Consider the following 27,328-nt stretch of genomic DNA (forward strand, 5'->3'; position numbering starts at 1 on the left):
TTCATAATGCACACTCCCCTCAAAAATTAGCTTTTTTTATTACAAAGATAATTCATCCTCATTATAGAAATTTTAGAAACACTGAAAAATATGAACAAATCATTCAAATCCCAACAATTTCCAGAAAATCTTAGGTAACATATGCTGTATTTCTGTTCAGTCTTTTTGCTGGGTATCTTTGTAACATAGTTGCAATAAATTTGCATCATACAAGATTGATTATAGTTTTTAAAGTTTACCTTTTATGATTTATGACAGGAAATATGCCTGCAATTATAAAATATTTTGGGAAAATAGATAAAGAAAAAAGTATTACCGCATATGGCACTACCCATAGATAACTACTAATAATATTTTGGCATATGTTCTTACAATCTTTTTCTAGGGTATTTTCTTAAGTTGTTATATCATGTATATTGATTTATAACAGAGTTAACACAGATATTCATAGATCCTAGAATGTTGCAAAATAATTTCTAAGGGCTAACAATTTGCTGCCTATTTCATTTCACCTGAGTCTACTAACGTGGCTCAATGAATAAAGCATTCTATGGCACCATGCATTTAATTTTATAACTCTTTTTATTGATTTTTTACTGATTTTATTGATATGAGTGGGCTAATACACAAGATCACGTTGTCAAATCAGACTCACTTGAAGACTGCTTGTTCAGTAACAGACTTTACTAATAACTGCAGGATATGGGCAATCAAGAGGCATGGACAAAGCAGACAGAAGGCTGGGACATCAAAGGTGGCTCCATGGGTCCTTTTACCCCACATCAGACATGTTCTCTCTGACCCAGAATAATAGATGAAGTTTCAGATAAGGTTTTGCAGGTTTACCTCATACAGCATGAGGAGTGCTTAAGTCATGAAATATCTTCATTTTATATTCCAGAGAGTTGTATACGTCATGTGAGATTCTTCAGGGAACCATGCATCCTAGATCTAGATTCTAGGTTTATTTACTAAGTGATCCTTAGCAAGGACATTGTGCTAAGGCTTTCTATGATAAGAACCCTTCCCTTTAGCAAATATTATTAGTGTATTTATCTGGAGTTCCAGTTGACAAAGAGATTAGACTGGATTACCCTGCCTTTTTCTTTCCCCTGGAGTTTCTCTCAACACCCTCAAAGAAAGTGAATGGATCCCTGACCAGATGTTAAAACTCTTTCATTATCATTAAGCAATAGGAAAAGAGAAAAACAGTCTCTACAATTTAGCTCCTCATTTTCCACCCCTAATTCGTGCACAGATGTAATTTTTTTTTTTTTTTTTTTTTTTTTTTTTTTTTTGCGGTACGCGGGCCTCTCACTGCTGGGGCCTCTCCCGTTGCGGAGCACAGGCTCCGGACGCCCAGGCTCAGCGGCCATGGCTCACGGGCCCAGCCGCTCCGCGGCATGTGGGATCTTCCCAGACCGGGGCACGAACCCGCATCCCCTGCATCGGCAGGCGGACGCTCAACCACTGCGCCACCAGGGAAGCCCCACAGATGTAATTTTTAGTGGGCGCATAGTCAATGGTTCTATTCCTCCAGTACCTTTTTTCCCCACCTTCGTTTTTGAAAAACTCTTAGCCATTCCCCCCCGCACCCCCAAATTGTCTCTAATCTGTTCTCTCTTTCCTATGCCAATTAAACTCCGATAAAAAGGATGTTAGAAACTCCCAGAAGATAACAGAAGAAAGAACCTAGATGACCTTGGGTATGGTGATGTTCTTTTAGATAAAACACCAAAGGTACAATCCATGACAGAGAGAATGGATAAGTTGGACTTCATTAAAATGAATGAAAAAGACACTTTTCTGCAAAAGACAATGTCAAGAAAATGAAAAGGCAATCCATAGTCTGGGAGAAAATATTTGCAAAACACATATCTGACTTATCCAAAATATATAAAAAACACTTAAAATTCAACACTAAGAAAACAACCTGATTTTAAAATGGCAAACAACCTGAACAGAAACTTCACCAAAGATTCAGATAGCAAATACACATATAAAAAGATGCTCCACAGCCTATGTCATGAGAGAATTGCAAATTAAAACCACAGTGAGATACTACTGCACACCTATTAGAGTGGCCAAAATCCAAAACAAACAAAAAAAACCCCAAAATGCTGGCTAGGATGTGGAGCAATAGAAACCTCATTTATTGCTTGTGGGAATTGACAGACACTGGGAAGACAGTTTGTCAGTTTCTTACAAAACTAAACATACTCTTACTATACGATCCAGCAATCATGCTTCTTAATATTTACCTAAATGAATTGAAAACTTACATCCACACAAAAACCTGCACATGAATGTTTATAGCAGATTTATTTGTAATTGCCAAGACATGGAAGCAACTAAGATGTCCTTCAGTAGGTGAATGGATCAATACATGCTGATACATTCAGACAATGGAATATTATTCAGCATCAAAAAGAAATGAGTTTTATGCTGTGAAAAGATATGGAAGAAACTTAAATGCATATTACTAAGTGAAAGAAGCCAATCTGTAAAGGCTCTGTACTATATAATTCCAACTATATGACATTCTGGAAAAGAAAAAAAACTATAGAGACAGTGAAAGGATCAGAGGTTACCAGGGGTTAGCAGGGAGGAAGGAATGAATAGGTATAGCACAGAGGAATTTTAGGGCAGTGAAACTACTCTGTATGATTCTATAATGGCGAATACATGTCATTATACATTTGTCAAAATCTATGGTTTACATTAGGGTTCACACCAAAAGTGACCCTAATGTAAACTATGAACTTTGAGTGATTATGTCCATAGTTCACGTTAGGACTCACCCTTCGTGTCTTGCAGTTCTATGAGTTCTGACAAGTGCATAATGTCATGTATCTTCCATTACAGTAGTATAGGAATAGTTTCACTGCCCCCATATCCCTTATGCTCCACCTATTTATCCCTCCTCCTCACTCCCCACCCTTGAGCCCCTGGCAATCGCTGATTTTTTTACTATCTCCACAACTTTGTCTTCTCCTAAATATCATATTTCAGACTTACTTCCTTCACTTTGCAATAAGCATTTAAAATTCTTTCATGTCTTTTCACTACATAAAACCTCATTTCTTTTTAACCTTGAATAATATTCCATTGTATGGAAGTACACATTTTATCTGTTCACCTACTGAAGGACATCTTGTTCACTTCCAAGTTTTGGCAATTATAGATAAAGCTGCTATAAACATTTGCATACAGGTTTTGTGTGGACATAAGTTTTCAACCCATTTAGGGAAATACCTAGGAGTGCAGTTGCTGGACTGTATGGTAAGACTATGTTTAGCTTTGTAAGAAACTGTCAAACTGTCTTCAAAGTGGCTGTATTATGTTGCATTCCCACCAGCAATATATGAGAGTTCCTGTTGTTCCACATCCTAGACAGCCAGCATTTAGTATTGCTAGATTGGGATTTTGTCCATTCTAATAGGTATATAGTATTATCTCATTGTTGTTTTAATTTGCAATTCCTTAATAACAAATGGTGTTGAGCATCTTTTCATATGTTTATTTAGCGCTTGTATATCTTCTTTGGTGAGGTTTCTATTCAGATCTTTTTAACTGTGTTGTTTGTAGTTGAGTTTTAAGAGTTTGTCCATTTAGTTGTTAGTAATTGTTATTGCAATTTCTATTTCTAAAAGTTATATTTGATTCTTTTAAAAATCTGCTATGCTAATTTTTTAGTTTCCTATTCCCTGCAGGTATTTGCCAACTTTTCCTTTATTTATTTAAACTTCTACAACATAATTATTGTAAATTATTTGCTAAAAATTCTCATTTGCTGTCTTAAGTCTCTGTTTCTGCTATTTTTTTCACTTTTTCTCATGGATAATAACTTGTTTTCTTACATGCTTTGTGATTTTAGACTGTGGGCTGCATAGTATCTTTGAAACATTATTTGTGGAGAATCTTTGAGACCTTGAATGAAGGTACCTTCTTTCAGAAAGCATTTTCATTTATACTTCTGTCAGGATCCTAGAGGCATTACTAGCCTAAGACCAATTTAGATTAAAATTAAACTAAATGCACAGCTTGATATTTTTTGAACTACTTAAATGATGTGAATGCAGACTGCAAATCGGCACAAGGACCACTTTGTAAACATAACTTCAAAGTGAAAGATTTTATTCCCCTCTGGCAGGTAGGTACCACCAATACAGACACTTGGGGTTATCTTGGGTGGTCATGGTACATGAGTTTACCTCTTGTCACTGTTTCTACAATGATCTGGCCCTTTGGAATCTCAGCTTAATGTGGGGAGGGATCCTATTCGATTCTCCCCATTGAGCAAGCCCTGGGACTTGATGTCAAAAATCAAAGTTCAAGTTTGCAGAAACTGGCAAACGCCCTGAAGGCAATGGCACTGAATCTCCGGGTCCCCATTTTCCTCACAAGGCCTCATAATTCTTTATTTTATTTATTTTATTCTTTATTTTAAAATTCTTTATTTTATTATTTTAATGTCTTTAAGATTTTAAAAGATTATTATTGGATCCAGAATTTTCAGTTGTGGGAGTTCTTTATATTTGATATAGACCGCTAGTTCAGTGAGGTATTAGTCCCAACAAATTGATCTGCCTTAGCCCCAGAAATGGAAGTCTCCCTCATGTCTTCTGTGTTGTTGTTCTGTTGTTATTATCCAGGTTTCCATCTTTGGCATTCTTTTCTATTAGTATGTTTCCTCCCTTGGTTTGGTGACATCCATTGGTATGGGTTAAATTTTCTTCTCCCATGCTATATTCCTGACTTCTACTCTGAGTTAGACCTTTCCATGTGGATGTATTTGCTTGCACCTTTATCTTTTCTATTCTGAAAAGAAGAATCTTTTCTCAGGAACCAGTTCCTCCTTCTGCCATAGTCATCTGTGAAACAGCACTATTTTCCCATGCATCATTCTCAATATGAAAAATCACAGTTGATTTTTGTTCATCCTGTGTAATCAGTGCCTGACAGTTCTTTCACAGGATTGACATCTCCCAACTTAGTCGACTCTCACCTGAGCCATTACTACCTTTCTCCTGGACTCCCGCTCTGTGATCTTCTACCTCTGGTCCATTCTGGGCATTGCCTCCATTATTTAATGCCCTTTATATGAATCCTTCCATGAGTTCACATTTCTCAATAGAAAAAGCCCAGCCTCCTTAACCAGTTGTTGTGTAAGCCCCACATGAACTTACTCTAGGCTTTCTTTTCAGGCTTGTATCTCACTCTACGCAGGCATCAGGCCAACTCAACAACTTGCCAGTCTCTGACACATTATATACTTTTCTACTTCTATACTCTTGTACATCCCATTTATGTTCTGGAACAGCCCTTACTGTACCTCTCTTGAAATCTAATAATGCCAAGCCAAATTCTAAATGTCACTATGTCCAAAAAAACTTCCCTCTTCACGCTAGCCATTTTCCCCTAATACTCATGTAATCTCTTATATATCAGATTGAACCATATGAGATTGAGGTTTTTATGGGTCAAAAGTGGTTGTATGTTGGCAATTTCATGTGAGTCAAACAAAAACCTAGTTCAGGGCTTTGCATAAAATTAGCATGTGTCTAATAAATATTCACTTAAATGAGTGAGTGAACATTTTGACAAAAATAAGCAATATAGTCAACAGTGAAAGAAGACAAGTCTAGCTGAGAGTAAGAAGAATTAAAAATTTTATGCTTTTAAATGTATGAAGAATTGTCAGGGTATACGCATACATACACACATACACACAGAGTAAATGAAATTTGTCAAAGAAATCAGAAATTACTACAACTAGAATTCAGAGAAGAATAAGGATAATAAAAGTATCAGAGTTACCAATGTTTGCAGCTCATATTCATTTCATGAGGCTGGATGGAAACTGATAACCTAAGTATAACCAAATCCACTTTGAACTAATTGAATGCAAGGGACTCCTTAAGAATAAACTGTTATTATTGCAACTATACTATTGAAATCATCATGTGGTAATTGGAAAATAAAATCAGGAACTGCAATTTACCTTAAAAATTAAAGAAAATTCATTTAAGAGCTCTCTTGGCATTTCACTTCTTGTTGCTAAGAATCTACTTTTAAAAGCCAAATTAACCAGATTGTCCATTAACATTGATCACATTAGCTAGATAATTGCCAAATCTCCATCTTACTTATGCTGTGTAAACGCAGCATAATGTGAAAGTAAGGACAATGTATCTTGATGCATAAAATACCCTTTCCACATAAACTTCTTTTACAATTTTAAAGCAACCCTCTCTGCCATGTCCCTAGCATTGGCACTGCTTTATATTACATAAGCATGGGGCATAGCCATTAGCAAAGACTTCGCTGACGTCATAAAAGCAGTGCCTCTGCTTTGCCCTCTCACGTAAGGAAGGACAGAGTTCACAGATAAATATGAATGGGATTGCCTTAGTAGTACCTATAATAAAGACTCTAAACTGGAAGACAAAATCCTCCTCCTTTCGCTGAATTGGCTACTTCAGCTGGCAGAACTGTCCTTAGGGCTGCGGCTTTTTTATCACTGGGGAAACGAAGAATGTACTTTGGGCTCAGTGCTAATCTTCTGCAACTCTCCCTCTTAAAATAAAAGGAGTACATTTTGTACCACCTGCAGAACAGGAGTAATTAAACAATAACTGAAACAGATGATAACAACTTTGATACGTTAGTCAATGAACTGATATATATCCAACTCGAAAATCAGGAATTTTACCTTTGACAGAATATTTTTTAAAATAATTATGGTGATGTTTTTATTTTTGTGTGATATTGTGTTTACTTTGCTTTTAATTTGCTCAGGATTGTACCATTGGTGGAGAAAGGCTATTTCAAATCAGAACTCTCTGATGTATAGTTAATGACCATCCAGAATGTTCACAGTGCTGTATAAACTTTTAGAGCATGTCTGCTGGGGAAATATAAAAACAGAAACACAGAATCAAAGGCCTGGGTTTGATTCACCATTACTACTAATGAGGTATATAATCTTGAGCAAGGTTTTTAACCTATTTTTTAAACGTATCTCCCTTTCTATAAGATTAAAATGAGACCATGCTCTTCCCACTTTATTAAGAGGTGTTAGGGATTAAAGTATATTTCATAAAAAAAACTCTTTATAGGGTGTTATATAGCTTGCATACATAAAATACATATTACTGCTGTAAATTTCTCTCCTAGAAAGATAAAAATGTAATGAGAACAAAGAATAGCTTGGGAACGATCAGTGTTATGCATCACTTACTAACAGGTTAGTTTTATTTCCCAAATTACTTTCTTCTGTTGTTCTGCTACTACATTATTCAGACCATTAAGGGAAGATGGTACATCCTGTGAACAGAATTATGTATGGCCTACTCTGTAATGCAAGTGGGAGCTCTGTTCTCTGATTGCAGCATTATAATCTCCCATTATAGCAGGCGCTATGAATCATCCTGCAGACAGAAGACAGGGCTGGGTCCTCAGGTAATCTGCGAGCAGTGACACTCTTTATAACAAGGTTACACCACTCTGTCCTAGGCATGACGGAGGTAGCTCCAGCATACATGGCACTACGTTTCCACTAGACAGTTAGATATAACGATCAATAAAAGGAGATCTATTTCTAGTCCATGGAGCAGCTTTTAAAAGGGGTACAATGACGACGATACACATTGAACAAAATATCAGACTGAGCACAGACGATACCAATCAAACTAACAATAAAATAATATCCAACACTTGTATGGCACTTTTTGGTAAAAAAAAAAAGAGCCTTCCTGTGAATAATTTTATTTGATTTTCACAACAACCTCATGGGGTAGGTAAGCAAGTTAAACGTCCTGTCATTTTTACAGATATTTAGAGAGGTTAAGTGACCTGCTCAAGCTCACAGAAATTGCCTGATTCCTACTATAGTTCCCTTTCTAATATTTCTGATTATGCAAAAGGCAGACAAAAAACATTCCACTGATTATGTGGCTTTATTAACATTTTGTGTCACTTTTTCAAATGGAGTTTTGTGACTAGGTGAAGGTAATGAGAAGTGAAAGGACAGACAAAGAAAAAATGCTAAAATAGTGTTCTTCAAACTGTGTAACATTGTAATGCATTGTGTTCACACATTGGGTTTTGAAGAGTCATCTAAGATCAATGTGTGGTATGGACTGGATATTTTTCCTGTAATTAAAATTAATTTAATTTTGATAATTTTATTGTAACCTTTGTGTAGGCACCTTAAGAGACATTGAAATAAAAATGATCAATTGCTTGTTTTTAATGATTTCTCAATCTGGATACCTACGACCACTTTGCCATATGTCCCTCCAGATATCAGATACTCATGCTACTTTCCATGCCACTCCCACCAAATAAATAAATGATAAACACTTGCATGCATGTGTTAAGAATTTACAATTGGTCAGATAATTTTCTAAGTTCTTTCACAAAAATTACCTCTTCCGTGGCTTGAGGGAACCTTAGGTTTTTTGACAGAGAAGGATCTCTTCATTCAGGGCCCGAACATTTTGGGAAACAGTGGTTTGAAAGTGTTGAATGGAGGAAAAGTCGATGAATGAAGATAATAAAATCCATAACTCTGGGACTTCTACAACTAGACTAGGGGGGTAGGTGTATGACAGTTTTTTCCTGAGTCTCTGCTCTTTAGACACCTGGCATGGGATAGGTGCTTGGTAATACTTGCTGAAGTTTGGTTAGATGGATGGATAAATTAAAGATGATACACTCCAGGTGTAAACTTCCTATAGAAACTGTATTTTAAATTTCTCTTGTACTTTTGAGTCCCAAAATGGGCCCTGCCGACCCTTCTTGGGCAAAATGATCAAAAATTAATATTGTTTTTCACTCACCGTTTATTTGCCTTCTTGTCTCTATGACCCACACAAAGCACTAAAGAACAAGTAGCATTTATTCATTTCAGTGCAGTTTTATATAATATCCTTATGACATATGAAGGGCAGATTTTATAATCAATACCTTTTCAAAGACTTGTAAACTAATGCTCAGAGAAAGTAGTGCAGCCAAGAATTTGATCCAAGTCATCTGAATACTCACCCTGTATCTTTCCTATCAGATACTTCTTTGCTATCTCAGGATCCTAGAATCTGTCAGTTATCTATCAATTAACCCTCTACTAGTTATATGATAACTAACAATAGGTGTTCAGACTTATGCTTCCCAGAGACACTTAAAAATCTGGAAAATGGTAATGTTTTTAAAAATACTTCAGGATCCAAAGGAATGAAATTATAAAGGTCAAAGGACAAATTAGAGAGGTTGATATGTTTAGCCAGGAAATCCTACACAATGCTCTTGTTACGTCACATTCTCAAAAGTACTTTATTGATTAACTTTGTATTTATGCACACAGGGAGGAAGGGCAACAAAAGCAAAACAAAGCAAAATTTTATTTACCTCTTTTTCTGTTGTTTTTTTTTGCGGTACGCGGGCCTCTCACCGCCCTGGCCTCTCCCGCCGCGGAGCACAGGCTCCGGACGTGTGGGCTCAGCGGCCATGGCTCACGGGCCCAGCCGCTCCGCGGCACGTGGGATCTTCCCGGACCGGGGCACGAACCCGTGTCGCCTGCATCGGCAGGCAGACTCTCAACCACTGCGCCACCAGGGAAGCCCTTATTTACCTCTTAATGTCACTTGCAGCTTCTAATCCTGACCCTACAGAAATATCCTTCATAATATTCTCAATAAAACACGTAATTCAGAGGGACCTCATAAAACAAAATTATATTTCTTCAGTTAATCAGCTTGTTTGTAAGCATATTACAATTTGAACTAAGGTTTTGTCTGGAAAACATGATCTATTCCAAATTTCAGCACTTTCTGTGTCTTCTGAGTATTGCTCATAAAGGCCACTGGGAAAAGGTTTGAACTTATTTTTGTTTATTTTGTTTCTTGCCTACTAGCTCCTCCCTGTCATTACATTTTTCTTTACCTCAATCAAGGCCACCTTGACTTTAAACTTGAATTTGGACTATGAAATCCTCAGGCAGCACTAGGTCTTGTACTAGTTAATGAATAAATATTTATTTAGTGCAGAAGTTGTTTGCATTAAAAAAGGAAAGAGGTAAGAAATTGGCAGATTTGAATAGTGTGTTTCAACCAGTAATATAAGATACATTTAGAGATCATTTCCTGGGTTTCCAGTCATCTCTTTTAACTGCTGATGTTGAATTTTTGACTGGGTGACGTAACTAGTTAGCTGACAAAAATGGCGTAACAAATTAGTTGAGAAAATCAAACATCTTAGTGGATATTAATGTGTACTATGTCTTTCCCAGAATCTCAGTTTCACAGAGATCAAGCAAAGCAGCCCGAGTATTTCCTATGGCTGTGCAAACCACTTTGTGACTATGAACTAAATATCAAAGTTCAATCTAAAACACACACACACATACACAGAGCAATGTAGTGATGAGTTAAGATTTTCTTGAATCTTATTTGTAACAAAATAAATTTCTCTTCCTATTTCTCTTTCTTCTTCAAGGGTCTACGGATGTAATTTAGGGGTCCATGAACTTGGATGGGAAAAAAGCTATATTATTCTTTTCATTAACTTCTAACTGAAATTTAGCATTTTCATCAATTTTGAATGTAGGTAACAAATCTATTTCTTTTTCACCAATAGAAATCATAGTTATTTTCATATTATATTAACTTTTGGCAGGTATCTTAAAATATTGTTTGCATTCTTTTCGACCTCAAAACCACAGAAGTTATCAGAACTGTCACAAGATCTTGCTATTTAAAATATTTACTTAAAAAATACATACATTACTATACTACAAATGTGGTTTTTAATATTTTAATAGCAGTATTTTAATGTAGTTGGCTTTCTTTGTAATCGTAGGTATCTTACTCTATGTTTTTAAATATATTTTCCTGATGTAGGAGCCTGTCTCACACTGCCAATGGGTCCATAGTACAAAGTAGGTTAATAACTCTTGCTCCACATGCTGCAATATTATAGGTCAGACAGAAGATAACAGCTCCAAAACACACGTTTACAGAAACTTAGTAATGTAGACACAAAAGGGCTTCTTTGTTGTGGTGGTGAAATAAATTAATTTAAAATAGAGGCAGAAGAGGAGATTGGTTCAAGGTGGTGGAGTAGAAGGACGTGCGCTCACTCCCTCCTGCAAGAGCACCAGCACCACAACTAACTGCGGAACAACCATCGACAGGAAGACACTGGAACTCACCAAAAAAGATATCCCACATCCAAAGGCAAAGGAGAAACCGAAATGAGATGGTACGAGGGGTGCAATCACAATAAAACCGAATCCCATAACTGCTGGGTGGGTAACTCACAAACTGGATAACACTTATACCACAGAAGTCCACCAACTGGCAGGAAGGTTCTGAGGCTTCCCACGTCAGGCTTCCCAACCTGGGGGTCTGGCAACGGAAGGAGGAATTCCCAGAGAATCAGACTTTGAGGGCTAGTGGGATTTGATTGCAGGACGTCAACAGCACTGGGGGAAACAGAGACTCTACTCTTGGAGGGCACACACAAAGTATTGTGCACATTAGGAACCAGGGGAAGGAGCAGTGACCCCATAAGAGACTGAACCAGACCTACCAGCTAGTGTTGGAGGGTCTCCTGCAGAGGCGGGGGTGGCTGTGGCTCACCATGGGGACAAGGACACTGGCAGCAGAAGTTCTGGGAAGTACTCCTTGGCGTGAGATCTCCCAGAGTCCACCATTAGCCCCACCAAAGAGCCGGTAGGCTGCAGTGTTGGGTTGCCTCAGGCCAAACAACCAACAGGGAGGGATCTCAGCCCCAGGCAACAGAGGACAAGCAGATTAAAGTTTTACTGAGCTCTGCCCACCAGAGCAACACCCAGCTCTACCCACCACCAGTCCTTCCCATCAGGAAGCTTGCACAGGCCTGTTAGATAGCCTCATCCACCAGAAGGCAGACAGTAGAAGCAAGAACTACAGTCCTGCAGCCTGTGGAATGAAAACCACATTCACAGAAAGATACACAAGATGAAAAGGCAGAGGGCTATGTACCAGATGAAGGAACAAGATAAAACCCCCAAAAAACAACTAAATGAAGTGGAGATAGGCAACCTTCCAGAAAAAGAATTCAGAAAAATGAGAGCGAAGATGATCCAGGACCTTGGAAAAAGAATGGAGGCAAATTTCGAAAATATGCAAGAAATGTTTAACAATGACCTAGAAGAATTAAAGAACAAACACCTAGAAGAATTAGAGAACAAACAAACAGTGATGAACAATACAATAACTGAAATGAAAAATATACTAGAAGGAATCAATAGCAGAATAACTGAGGCAGAGGAACGGATAAGTGACCTAGAAGACAGAATGGTGGAATTCACTGCCGCAGAACAGAATAAAGAAAAAAGAATGAAAAGAAATGAAGACAGCCTAACAGACCTCTGGGACAAAATTAAATGCACCAACATTTGCATTATAGGGGTCCCAGAAGGAGAAGACAGAGAGAAAGGACCTGAGAAAATACTTGAAGAGATGCTAGTTGAAAACTTCCCTAACATGGGAAAGCAAATAGCCAACAAAGTCTAGGAAGTGTAGAGAGTCCCAGGCAGAATAAACACAAGGAGTAACATGCTGAGCCATGTAGTAATCAAACTGACAAAAATTAAAGACAAATTATTAAAAGCAACAGGGGAAAAATGACACCATACAAGGGAACTCCCATAAGGCTAACAGTTGATTTCTCAGCAGAAACTCTACAAGCCAGAAGGGAGTGGCATGATATACTTAAAGTGGTGAAAGGGAAGGACCTACAATGAAGATTACTCTACCCAGCAAGAATCTCATTCAGATTCGATGGAGAAATCAAAAGCTTTACAGACAAGCAAAAGCTAACAGAATTTAGCACCACCAAACCAGCTCGACAACAAATGCTAAAGGAACTTCTCTAAGTGGGAAACACAAGAGAAGAAAAGGACCTACAAAAATAAACCCAAAACAATTAAGAAAATGGTAATAGGAACATACATATCAATAATTACCTTAAATGTGAATGGATAAAATGCTCCAACCAAAAGACACAGGCTCACTGAATGGATAGAAACACAAGACCCATGTATACGCTGTCTACAAGAGACCCACTTCAGACCTAGGGACACATACAGACTGAAAGTGAGGGGATGGAAAAAGATATTCCATGCAAATAGAAATCAAAAGAAAGCTGGAGTAGCAATACTCATATCAGATAAAATAGACTTTAAAATAAAGCATGTTACAAAGAAGGACACTACATAATAATCAAGGGATCAATCCAAGAAGATATAACAGTTACAAATATATATGCACCCAACATAGGAGCACCTCAATACATAAGGCAACTGCTAGCAGCTATAAAAGAGGAAATCGACAGTAACACAATAATAGTGGGGGACTTTAACACCTCACTTACACCAATGGACAGATCATCCAGACAGAAAACTAATAAGGAAACAGAAGCTTTAAATGACACAATAGACCAGATAGATTTAATTGATATTTATAGGACATTCCATCCAAAAACGGCGGATTATACTTTCTTCTCAAGTGCCCATGGAACATTCTCCAGCATAGATCCTATCTTGGGTCACAAATCAAGCCTCAGTAAATTTAAGAAAATTGAAATCATACCAAGCATCTTTTATGACTACAACGTTATGAGATTAGAAATCAATTACAAGGAAAAATATGTGAAACACACAAACACATGGAGGCCAAACAATACATTACTAAATAACCAAGAGATCACTGAAGAAGTCAAAAGGGAATCGAAAAATACCTAGAAATAAATGACAATGAAAACATGATGATCCAAAACCTACGGGATGCAGCAAAAGAAGTTGTAAGAGGGAAGTTTATAGCAATACAATCCTACCTCAAGGAACAAGAAAAATATCAAATAAAAAATCTAAGCTTGTACCAAAGGGAACTAGAGAAAGAAGAACAAATAAAACCTAAAGTTAGCAGAAGGAAAAAAATCATAAAGATCAGAGCAGAAATAAAAGAAATAGAAACAAAGAAAACAATAGCCAAGATCAATAAAACTAAAAGCTGGTTGAGAAGATAAACAAAATTGATAAACCTTTAGCAGGACTCATCAGAAAAAGAGGGAGAGGACTCAAATCAATAAAAGTAGAAATGAAAAGGGAGAAGTTACAGACACAGCAGAAATACAAAGCATCATAAGAGATTACTATAAGCAACTCTATGCCAATAAAATGGACAACCTGGAAAAAATGGACAAATTCTTAGAAAGGTATAACCTACCAAGACTGAATGAGGAAAAAATAGAAAACATGAACAGACCCATCACAAGTAATGAAATTGAAACTGTGATTAAAAATCTTCCAACAAACAAAAGTATAGAACCAGAGGGCTTCACAGATGAATTCTATCAAACATTTAGAGAAGAGCTAACACTCATCCTTCTCAAACTCTTCCAAAAAATTGCAGAGGAAGGAACACTCCCAAACTCATTCTATGAGGCCACCATCACCCTGATACCAAAACCAGACAAAGATACTACAAAAAAAGAAAATTACAGACCAATATCACTGATGAATATAGATGCAAAAATCCTCAACAAAATACTCGCAAAGAGAATCCAACAACACATTAAAAGGATCATACACCATGATCAAGTGGGATTTATCCCAGGGATGCAAGGATTCTTCAATATATGCAAATCAATCCATGTGATACACCATATTAACAAATTGAAGAATAAAAACCATATGATCATCTCAATAGATGCAGAAAAAGCTTTTGAAAATTTTAACACTGATTTATGATAAAAACTCTCCAGAAAGTGGGCATAGAGGGAACCTACTTCAACATAAGGAAGGCCATATATGACAAACCCACAGCAAATATCATTCTCAATGGTGAAAAACAAAGCATTTCTTCTAAGATCAGGAACAAGACAAGGATGTGCACTCTTGCCACTATTATTCAATATAGTTTTGGAAGTCCTAGCCAAGGCAATCAGAGAAGAAAAAGAAATAAAAGGAATACAAATTGGAAAAGAAGAAGTAAAACTGTCACTGTTTGCAGATGACATGATCCTATACATAGAGAATCCTAAAGATGCCACCAGAAAACTACTAGAGCTAATCAATGCATTTGGTAAAGTTGCAGGATACAAAATTAAAGCACAGAAATCTCTTGCATTCCTATACACTAATGATGAAAAATCTGAAAGAGAAATTAAGGAAACACTCCCATTTACCATTGCAACAAAAAGAATAAAATACCTAGGAATAAACCTACCTAGGGAGACAAAAGACCTGTATGCAGAAAACTATAAGATACTGATGAAAGAAATTAAAGATGATACAAACAGATGGAGAGATATACCATGTTCTTGGATTGGAAGAATCAACATTGTGAAAATGACTCTACTACCCAAAGCAATGTACAGATTCAATGCAATCCCTATCAAATTACCAGTGGCATTTTTTACAGAACCAGAACAAAAAATCTTAAAATTTGTATGGAAACACAAAAGACCCCAAATAGCCAAAGCAATCTTGAGAGAAAAAAATGGAGCTGGAGGAGTCAGGCTCCCTGACTTCAGGCTATACTACAAAGCTACAGTAATCAAGACAATATGGTACTGGCACAAAAACAGAAATATAGATCAATGGAAGAGGATAGAAAGCCCAGAGATAAACCCACACACTTATGGTTAACTAATCTATGACAAAGGAGGCAAGGATACATAATGGAGAAAAGACAGTCTCTTCAATAACTGGTGCTGGGAAAACTGGACAGCTACATGTAAAAGAATGAAATTAGAACACTCCCTAACACCCTACACAAAAATAAACTCAAAATGGATTAAACACCTAAATGTAAGACCAGACACTATAAAACTCTTAGAGGAAACATAGGAAGAACACTCTTTGACATAAATCACAGCAAGATCTTTTTTGACCCGCCTCCTAGAGTAATGAAAATGGAAACAAAAACAAACAAATGGGACCTAATGAAACTTAAAAGCTGCAAAGGAAATTATAAACAAGACGAAAAGACAACCCTTAGAATGGGAGAAACTATTTGCAAATGAATCAAAGGACAAAGGATTAATATCCAAAATATATAAACATCTCATGCAGCTCAATATTAAAAAAACAAGCAACCCAATCAAAAAATGGGCAGAAGACCTAAATAAGACATTTCTCCAAAGAAGACATACAGATGGCGAACAAACACATGAAAAGATGCTCAACATCGCTAATTATTAGAGAAATGCAAATCAAAACTACAATGAGGTATCACCTCACACTGGTTAGAATGGGCATCATCAGAAAATCTACACACAACAAATGCTGGAGAGGGTGTGGAGAAAAGGGAACCCTCTTGCACTGTTGGTGGGAATGTAAATTGATACATCCACTATGGAGAACAGTATGGAGGTTCCTTAAAAAACTAAAAATAGAACTACCATATGACCCAGCAATCCCACTACTGGGCATATAACCAGAGAAAACCATAATTCAAAAAGACATATGCAATCCAATGTTCATTGCAGCACTATTTACAATAGCCAGGTCATGGAAGCAACCTAAATGCCCTTTGACAGATAAATGAATAAAGAAGATGTGGTGTATATATATACAATGGAATATTACTCAGCCATAAAAAGAACAAAATTGGGTCATTTGTAGAGACGTGGATCGACCTAGAGACTGTCATACAGAGTAAAGTAAGTCAGAAAGAGAAAAACAAATATCGTATATTAATGCCTATATGTGGAATCTAGAGAAATGGTACAGATGAACAGGTTTGCAAGGCAGAAACAGAGACACAGATGTAGAAAACAAACATAAGGACACCAAGTGGGGAATGCAGGGGTAGGGGTGGGAGTGGAGGTGGGATGAATTGGGAGATTGGTATTGACATATATACACTAATATGTATAAAATAACTAATAAGGACCTGCTGTATAAAAAAATAAATAATTTAAATTAAATTAAAAATATAGATACAGAAGAGATATAATGTATGTAAACTTAGTTTGTAAACTGTAAAAGGGTTATGTAGATAATAGTGATAACAATAATATTGTTATCACTATCAACAATATTAATATTAAAGTGTGAATAGGGCTTCCCTGGTGGCGCAGTGGTTGAGAGTCCACCTGCCGATGCAGGGGACATGGGTTCGTGCCCCGGTCCGGGAGGATCTCACATGCCGCGGAGCAGCTGGGCCTGTGAGCCATGGCCACTGAGCCTGCACGTCCGGAGCCTGTGCTCCGCAACGGGAGAGGTCACAACAGTGAGAGGCCTGTGTACCGCAAAAAAAAAAAAAAAAAAGTGTGAATAATATTTACTACCTCTTGAAAATAATTCTTTTTGCCTAGCTTTATGAAGTTTCTAGAATTCCACTCCAGTAAAAAGAACATTTTAAAAGTTTATTTCATCTTCATGCAGAATAAAAATTAAGTTAAAAATTATATATATCCTTCTTTCTTACATAGGGCTTTTGTTCCCCCCCCAAAATAAAGGATTTGCATATATTAAATATGGTAATTTCCCTTTTTCAAATTCTGTGCTCCATATTCAGTCCCTAGGAAAAACTGAAGATTACAAAAATATTATGTAATAATATATCTAATTTAAAATATGAGATTTAAAAAACCATGTATTTCTCTATTCCTACAATTTTCTACTCTATATAAATGTTTTACATGTTAAAGTCACAGAACTTGATTTTTTTCTGCACTCATCCTAAAATATCTCAAGAAAGGGATTTCCCTGATGGTCCAGTGGGTAAGACTCCACACTCCTGATGCAGGGGGCCTGGGTTTGATCCCTGGTCAGGGAAGTAGATCCTGCATGCTTGCCACAACTGAGTCCAAATGACATAATTAAGAAGTCTGCATGCCGCAACTAAAAAAAAAAGATCCTGCCACAACTAAAGATCCCGCATGCCACAACAAAGATCCCATGTGCCGCAACAAAAGATGTGGCGCAGCCAAAAAAAAGAAAAAAATAATCTCAGGAAAGAAGACATAGATATCACTCTAGAAAAGAATCATTTCATGGAAGAAATGGAAGAAAGAGCTGAGGAACTCCTTAAATCCATCTACAAATTCAATGCAATCTATAAGAATTCCACCTGGGTTCTTTGCAGAAACTGATAAGCTCATATTAAAATTCATATGAAATTCAAGGAACTTAAAATAGCCCAAACAACAGAAGAAGAAAGTTGGAGAGCTTACAATTCTTGATTTGAAAACTTACTATAAAGCTACAATAATCAAGACAGTGTGGCACTGGCATAAGTACAGACATAAAAATCAATGGAATAGAATTAAGAATCCAGGAATAAACTCATTTATCTAGCCAACTGATTTTCCACTAGGATACCATAACCATTCAATGGGGAAAGAATTGTGTTTTCAACAAATGGTGCAGAGACACCTGTGTAGCCCATATGCAAAAGAATGAACTTTGACACTTACCTCATACCATATAAAATATTCACTTAAAATGGATCAAAGACATAAATGTAAGAGCCAAAACTACAAAACTCTTAGAAGAAAGTATAAATGTTAAGTGTGAATCTTTGTGACCTTGGGTTTGGCAATATGTTCTTAGACATGACACCAAAAGCACAATCAAGGAAAGAAAAATAGCTAGTTGGACTTCAACAAAATTAAAACTTTTGTGTCTGATGAGACCTCATCAAGAAAATGAAAAAACAACCCACAGAATGGGAGAAAATATTTGCAAATCATATATCTGATAAATGACCCATGTCTAGAATATATAAAGAACACTTACAGCTCAGTAATAAACAGATAACCCAAATCAAAAATAAGCCTGGGTGTGGTGGACTGAAAAGAGAAGAACTGGTTGAAGGACTGCACGAGAAACAATTAGATCCCCAGATTTGCTTCTAAAGCCTAAATTCCCTTGTCCCCAACCTGAGCAGAAGACTAGACACTTATACTTTGGTGAGAAAGACCAAAAGACTATGAATATGGAACTTCAGGTATAACTGAAGGCAAGAATAAGGCTCTGAAACTGAAAAGAGGAGTTTTTCAGGGAAAGCTTGCTGGACTCCCAGAATAATGGCAATCATGTTTATACCCCCAAGCAGGAAATTAGATTTCTCCCTAGGAAAACTGACCAGCCCAAGAGAAAATCTGAGGTACTCTCTTAAGATACAGTCAAGTTTTTGCTTCATTGTCCTAAGTGGAGTCCCACTAGTCAGCAAGCTGTTCCCTTCATACAGAACTTCTAATCACCAATCAGCTTTATAGTAACTTGTTCCTAAATGTATAAAAACAGGATCATCAGATATTTGAGCAAACTCTCTGCTATGAACAATTATACACAAAACCCTTCACACTTACACTTCATACCTACACACAATAACCCAACTGATAAGCTTAAAGATCTAAGAGAAAATATTAATCTATGAAATAAGAACAAGTTGCTATAAAAAGGAACACTAAACAAATAAGAAAGAACCCATGGAAGTTCAAAAAGATGAAGAGAAAAGAAAGCTTTAAAAATTCAATAGAAGTCTTGGAGGATAAAGATGAGGAGGTCTCCTAGAAAGTTAAGTTTAAAAGATAAATAAGTGGAAGATGGAGAGAAAAGAAAGCTAGAAGATTAGCTCACAAGGTCCAAACTTTAATTACTAGGAATTCTACAGGAGAACAGAGAAAAAGGAAAACAGAAAACACTATCAAAGAAATACAAGGAGAAAATTTCCAAATACTAAGGTCATGATTTAGCAGATTGAAAGGACACATCCTACACAATGGATGAAAAGAGATATATATTCAGGCAAATCATTGTGAAATTTTAGAACATTGGTTAAAGAGAATAGTCTCCAAACCATCAGAGAGAAAATCAAGAATGAAGAAAACTTGAGACCCAGGAAACAGAATTGCATATGGGAGAGAGGTAAAAGGAAGTTTCAGGACAATAACTGTGCAGATGGCAACTGATCCATGTTGGAAGAGGAAAAGAAGAGCCTTCATTGGGACATCTCCAAGAAAATAAAACAAACTTATAGAGCAGCTGACATGTTTGCCATATTTAGAAGAGTTTTAAAGTTCTATCAGAGAAAATCAGTGGCTGAATTAATAACAGGTACATAGAAAATTAAGCAAAATTTTTAAAAACACAATTATTAATCTTAGACAAATGAAACAGGTCACAAATGAGGAGGAATTTCATGGTGAATGGACTGCTCCAGCTCCCGAGGTTACTGCTCCTCAACCTGAGGCTGCAGACAGTGCTGAAGGTTGCTCAGGAGCCCCCAGTGCCCATCCTGCAGCTCCCTGCTGCGGACCAAATGGGCCTCAGGCCTTTGATGGAGTCAGGGCTACAGCTCCCACTGCTCAGGCCTCTGAACGCTGTGTGGCTGACAGGGTCTTTGTGCTCCGACCGGGTGTCAGGCCCGTGCCTCTGAGGTGGGACAACTGAGTTCAGGACATTGCTCCACCAGAGACCTCCCGGCTCCACATAATATCAAACAGTGAAAGCTCTCCCAGAGATCTCCATCTCAACGCTAAGACCCAGCTCCACTCAACGATCAGCAATCTACAATGCTGGACATCCTATGCCAAACATCTAGCAAGACAGGAACACAATCACACTCATTAGCAGAGAGGCTGCCTAAAATCATAATAAGGTCACAGACACCCCCAAACATACCACCGGACGTGGTCCTGCCCACCAGAAAGACAAGATCCAGCCTCATCCACCAGAACACAGGAACCAGTCGCTCCACCAGGAAGCCTACACAACCCACTGAACCAACCTTAGCCACTGAGGCCAGACACCAAAAACAACGGGAATTACTAACCTGCAGCCTGCAAAAAGGAGACCCCAAACACAGTAAGTTAAGCAAAATGAGAACACAGAGAAACACACAGAAGATGAAGAAGGTAAAAACCCACCAGACCAAACAAATGAAGAGGAAATAGGCAGTCTACCTGAAAAAGAACTCACAGTAATGATAGTAAAGATGATCCAGATTCTTTAAGATAGCGAACAGAGGAAGGAACCAAGATGGTGGAGTAGAAGGACGTGCTCTCACTCCCTCTTGTGAAAACGCCAGAGTCATGGCTAGCTGCTGGATAATCATTGACAGGACACTGGAGCTACCAGAAAGGGTACCCCACATCCAAAGACAAAGGAGAAGCCACAGTGAGATGGTAGGAGGGGTACAATCACAGTAAAATCAAATCCCATAACTGCTGGGTGGGTGACTCAGACTGGAGAACACTTATACCACAGAAGTCCACCCACTGGAGTGAAGGTTCTGAGCCCCACGTCAGGCTTCCCAACCTGGGGGTCTGGAAACGGGAGGAGGAATTCCTACCGAATCAGACTTTGATGGCTAGTGGGATTTGCTTGCAGGACTTCGACAGGACTGGGGGAAACAGAGACTCCACTCTTGGAGGGCACACACAAAGTAGTGTGTACATAGGGACCCAGGGGAAGGAGCAATGACCCCAGGGGAGACTGAGCCAGACCAACATGCTAGTGTTGGAGGGTTTCCTGCGGAGGCGGGGGGTGGCTGTGGCTCACCGTGGGGATGAGGACACTGGCGGCGGAAGTTCAGGGGGTTGCTCCTTGTCATGAGCCCTCCCGGAGTCTGTCATTGGCCTCACCAAAGAGCCCAGGTAGGCTCCACTCTTGGGTTGCCTCAGGCCAACCACCAACAGGGAGGGAACCCAGCCCCACCCAACAGCAGTCAGAGGATTAAAGTTTTACTGAGCTCTGCCTGCCAGAGCAACAGTCAGTTCTACCTACCACCAGTCCCTCCCATCAGGAAACTTACACAAGCCTCTTAGATAGCCTCATCCACCAGAGGGCAGACAGCAGAAGCAAGAAGAACTACAATCCTGCAGCCTGTGGAACAAAAACCACATTCACAGAAAGATAGACAAGGCACAGGGCTATATACCAGATGAAGGAACAAGTTAAAACCCCAGAAAAACAACTAAATGAAATGGAGATAGGCAACCTTCCAGAAAAAGAATTCAGAATAATGATAGTGAAGATGATACAGAACCTTGGAAAAAGAATGGAGGCAAAGATCAAGAAGATGCAAAAAATGTTTAACAAAGACCTAGAAGAATTAAAGAACAAACAAAGAGATGAACAATACAATAACTGAAATTAAAACTACACTAGAAGGAATCAATAGCAGAATAACTGAGGCAGGAGAACGGATAAGTGACCTGGAAGACAGAATGGTGGAACTGACTGCTGTGGAACAGAATAAAGAAAAAAGAATGAAAAGAAATGATGACAGCCTAAGAGACCTCTGGGACAACATTAAATGCAACAACATTGGCATTATAGGGGTACCAGAAGGAGAAGAGAGAGAGAAAGGACCAGAGAAAATAATTGAAGAGATGCTAGTTGAAAACTTCCCTAACATGGGAAAGGAAATAGCCACCTAAGTCCAGGAATTTCAGCGAGTGCCATTCAGGATAAACCCAAGGAAAACACGCTGAGACAGATAGTAATCAAACTGGCAAAAATTAAAGACAAACAAAAAAATTATTGAAAGCAGCAAGGGAAAAAGGACAAATAACATACAAGGGAACTCCCATAAGGTTAACAGTTGATTTCTCAGCAGAAACTCTACAAGCCAGAAGGGAGTGGCATGATATACTTAAAGTGGTGAAAGGGAAGGACCTACAATGAAGATTACTCTACCCAGCAAGGATCTCATTCAGATTCGATGGAGAAATCAAAAGCTTTACAGACAAGCAAAAGCTAACAGAATTCAGCACCACCAAACCAGCTCTACAACAAATGCTAAAGGAACTTCTCTAAGTGGGAAACACGAGAGAAGAAAAGGAGCTACAAAAACAAACCCAAAACAATTAAGAAAATGGTCATAGGAATATACATATCGATAATTACCTTAAACGTGAATGGATTAAATGCTCCAACCAAAAGACACACGCTTGATGAATGGATACAAAAACAAGATCCATATATATGCTGTCTACAAGAGACCCATTTCAGACCTAGGGACACACACAGACTGAAAGTGAGGGGATGGAAAAAGATATTCCATGCAAATGGAAATCAAAAGAAAGCTGGAGTAGCAACACTCATATCAGATAAAATAGACTTTAAAATAAAGAATGTTACAAGAGACAAGGAAGGACACTATATAATGATCAAGGGATCAATCCAAGAAGAAGATATAACAATTATAAATATATATGCATCCAACAAAGGAGCACCTCAATACATAAGGCAACTGCTAACAGCTATAAAAAAGGAAATCGACAGTAACACAATAATACTGGGGGACGTTAGCACCTCACTTACACCAATGGACAGATCATCCAAAATGAAAATAAATAAGGAAACAGAAGCTTTAAATGACACAATAGACCAGATAGATTTAATTTATATTTATAGGACATTCCATCCAAAAACAGCAGATTGCACTTTCTTCTCAAGTGCGCATGGATCATTTTCCAGGATAGATCACATCCTGGGTCACAAATCAAGCCTCAGTAAATTTAAGAAAATTGAAATCATATCAAGCATCTTTTCTGACCACAACGCTATGAGATTAGAAATGAATCACAGGGAAAAAAATGTAAAAAACAAAACCACATGGAGGCTAAACAATACACTAAATAACCAAGAGAACACTGAAGAAATCAAAGAGGAAATCAAAAAATACCTAGAGACAAATGACAATGAAAACATGACAATCCAAGACCTATGGGATGCAGCAAAAGCAGTTCTAAGAGGGAAGTTGATAGCTATAAAAGCCTACCTCAAGAAACAAGAAATGTCTCAAATAAACAATCTAACCTTACACCTAAGGGAACAAGAGAAAGAAGAACAAACAAAACCCAAAGATAGCAGAAGGAAAGAAATCATAATGATCAGAGCAGAAATAAATGAAATAGTTGCAAAGAAAACAATAGCAAAGATCAATAAAACTAAAAGCTGGTTCTTTGAGAAGATAAACAAAATTGATAACCATTAGCTGGACTCATCAAGAAAAACAGGGAGAGGACTCAAATCAATAAAATTAGAAATCAAAAAGGAGAAGTTACAACACACACCGCTGAAATACAAAGCATCCTAAGAGACTACTACAAGCAACACTATGACAATAAAATGGACAACCTGGAAGAAATGGACAAATTCTTAGAAAGGTATAACCTTCCAGGACAGAACAGGAAGAAATAGAAAATATGAACAGACCCATCACAAGTAATGAAATTGAAACTGTGATTAAAAATCTTCCAACAAACAAAAGTATAGAACCAGAGGGCTTCACAGATGAATTCTATCAAACATTTAGAGAAGAGCTAACACCCATCCTTCTCAAACTCTTCCAAAAAATTGCAGAGGAAGGAACACTCCCAAACTCATTCTATGAGGCTACCAGTACCGTAATACCAACACCAGACAAAAATATCACAAAAAAAGAAAACTACAGACCAATATCACTGATGAATATAGATGCAAAAATCCTCAACAAAATACTAGCAAACAGAATCCAACAACACATTAAAAGGATCATACACCATGATCAAGTGGGATTTATCCCAGGGATACAAGGATTCTTCAATATACACAAATCAATCCATGTGATACACCATATTAACACACTGAAGAAAAAAACCCATATGATCATCTCAATAGATGCAGAAAAAGCTTTTGAAAAAATTCAACACCCATTTATGATAAAAACTCTCCAGAAAGTGGGCATACAGGGAACCTACCTCAACATAATAAAGGCCATATATGACAAACCCACAGCAAACATCATTCTCAATAGTGAAAAACTGAAAGCATTTCCCCTAAGATCAGGAACAAGACAAGGATGTCTACTCTCACCATTATTATTCAACATAGTTTTGGAAGTCCTAGCCACAGCAAGCAGAGAAGAAAAAGAAATAAAAGGAATACAAATTGGAAAAGAAGTTAAACTGTCACTGTTTGCAGATGACATGATCCTATACACAGAGAATCCTAAAAATGCCACCAGAAAACTACTAGAGTTAATCAGTGCATTTGGTAAAGTTTCAGGATACAAAATTAATGCACAGAAATTTCTTGCATTCGTATACACTAATGATGAAAAATCTGAAAGAGAAATTAAGGAAACACTCCCATTTACCACTGCAACAAAAAGAATAAAATACCTAGGAATAAACCTACCCAGGGAGATGAAAGAAATTAAAGATGATACCAACAGATGCAGAGACATACCATGTTCTTGGATTGGGAGAATCAATATTGTGAAAATGACTATACTACCCAAAGCAATCTACAGATTCAATGCAATCCCTATCAAATTATCATTGGCATTTTTCACAGAACTAGAACAAAAAATTTCACAATTCGTATGGAAACATAAAAGACCCCGAATAGCCAAAGCAATCTTGAGAATGAAAAACAGAGCTGGAAGAATCAGGCTCCCTGATTTCAGACTATACTACAAAGCTACAGTAATCAAGACAGTAGGGTACTGGCACAAAAACAGAAATATAGATCAATGGAACAGGTTAGAAAGCCCAGAGATAAACCCATGCATATATGGACACCTTTTTTTTACACCTTTTTTTTTTTTTTTTGCGGTACGCAGGCCTCTCACTGTTGTGGCCTCTCCCGTTGCGGAGCACAGGCTCCGGATGCGCAGGCTCAGCGGTCATGGCTCACGGGCCCAGCCGCTCCGCGGCACGTGGGATCTTCCCAGACTGGGGCACGAACCCGTGTCCCCTGCATCGGCAGGCGGACTCTCAAACACTGCGCCACCAGGGAAGCCCTGGACACCTTATTTTTGACAAAGGAGGCAAGAATATACAGTGAAGAAAAGATAGCCTCTTCAATAAGTGATGCTGGGAAAACTAGACAGCTACATGTAAAAGAATGAAATTAGATCCCTTTCTAACACCATACACAAAAATAAAATAAAAGTGGATTAAAGACCTAAATGTAAGGCCAGACACTATCAAACTCTTAGAGTAAAACATAGGCAGAACACTCTATGACATAAATCACAGCAAGATCCTTTTTGACTCACCTTCTAGAGAAATGGAAATAAAAACAAAAATAAACAAATGGAACCTAATGAAACTTAAAAGCTTTTGCACAGCAAAGGAAACCATAAACAAGACCAAAAGACAACCCTCAGAATGGGAGAAAATATTTGCAAATGAAGCAACTGACAAAGGATTAATCTCCAAAATTTACAAGCAACTCATGCAGTGCAATATCAAAAAACCAAACAACCCAATCAAAAAATGGGCAGAAAACCTAATAGACATTTCTCCAAAGAAGATATACAGATTGCCAACAAACACATGAAAGAATGCTCAACATCATTAATCACTAGAGAAATGCAAATCAAAACTACAATGAGATATCATCTCACACTGGTCAGAATGGCCATCACCAAGAAATCTAGAAACAATAAACGCTGGAGAGGGTGTGGAGAAAAAGGAACACTCTTGCACTGTTAGTGGGAATGTAAATTCATACAGCCGCTATGGAGAACAGTATGGAGGTTCCTTAAAAAACTAAAAATAGAACTACCATATGACCCAGCAATCCTACTACTGGGCATATACCCTGAGAAAACCATAATTCAAAGAGTCATGTACCAAAATGTTCATTGCAGCTCTATTTATAATAGCCAGGACATGGAAGCAACCTAAGTGTCCATCAACAGATGAAGGGATAAAGAAGGTGTGGCACATATATACAATGGAATGTTACTCAGCTATAAAAAGAAACGAAATTGAGTTATTTGTAGTGAGGTGGATGGACCTAGAGTCTGTCATACAGAGTGAAGTAAGTCAGAAAGAGAAAAACAAATACCGTATGCTAACACATATATATGGAATCTAAGAAAAAAAAAAAAGGTCATGAAGAACCTAGGGGCAAGATGGGAATAAAGACACAGGTCTACTAGAGAATGGACTTGAGGATATGGGGAGGGGGAAGGGTAAGCTGTGACAAAGTGAGAGAGTGGTATGGACATATATATATACACTACCAAATGTAAAATAGATAGCTAGTGGGAAGCAGCTGCGTAGCACAGGGAGATCAGCTCGGTGCTTTGTGACCACCTGGGGCAGGGGATAGGGAGGGTGGGAGGGAGGGAGACGCAAGAGGGAAGAGATGTGGGAACATATGTATATGTATAACTGATTCACTTTGTTATAAAGCAGAAACTAACACATCATTGTAAAGCAATTATACTCCAATAAAGATGTTAAAAAAAAAAAGAAATAAAGAGAAAGAAGTGAGGCCAAGAACAGAAACAAGTCCTCATCTTCCTTATCAGGAAGT

At 37.8% G+C, this 27,328-nt stretch overlaps 1 protein-coding gene across 8 annotated transcripts in view; it reads right to left on the minus strand.

Annotated features, from left to right (window-relative positions):
- DYNC1I1 (dynein cytoplasmic 1 intermediate chain 1) overlaps positions 1 to 27,328 on the minus strand; it is a 526,791-nt gene that overhangs the window by 417,305 nt on the left and 82,158 nt on the right. Inside the window, exon 1 of one of the 8 annotated variants that reach the window (XM_060020484.1) lies at positions 21,566 to 23,053. The exons of the other annotated variants lie outside the window; for them this stretch is intronic. The gene's annotated coding sequence lies outside the window, so the exon portion shown is untranslated. Of the gene's footprint in view, positions 1 to 21,565; positions 23,054 to 27,328 lie in introns of those variants that run through there. 8 annotated transcript variants of the gene reach the window in all.

The sequence above is a fragment of the Delphinus delphis genome, chromosome 9, assembly GCF_949987515.2.
Source record: "Delphinus delphis chromosome 9, mDelDel1.2, whole genome shotgun sequence".
Taxonomy (NCBI): domain Eukaryota; kingdom Metazoa; phylum Chordata; class Mammalia; order Artiodactyla; family Delphinidae; genus Delphinus; species Delphinus delphis.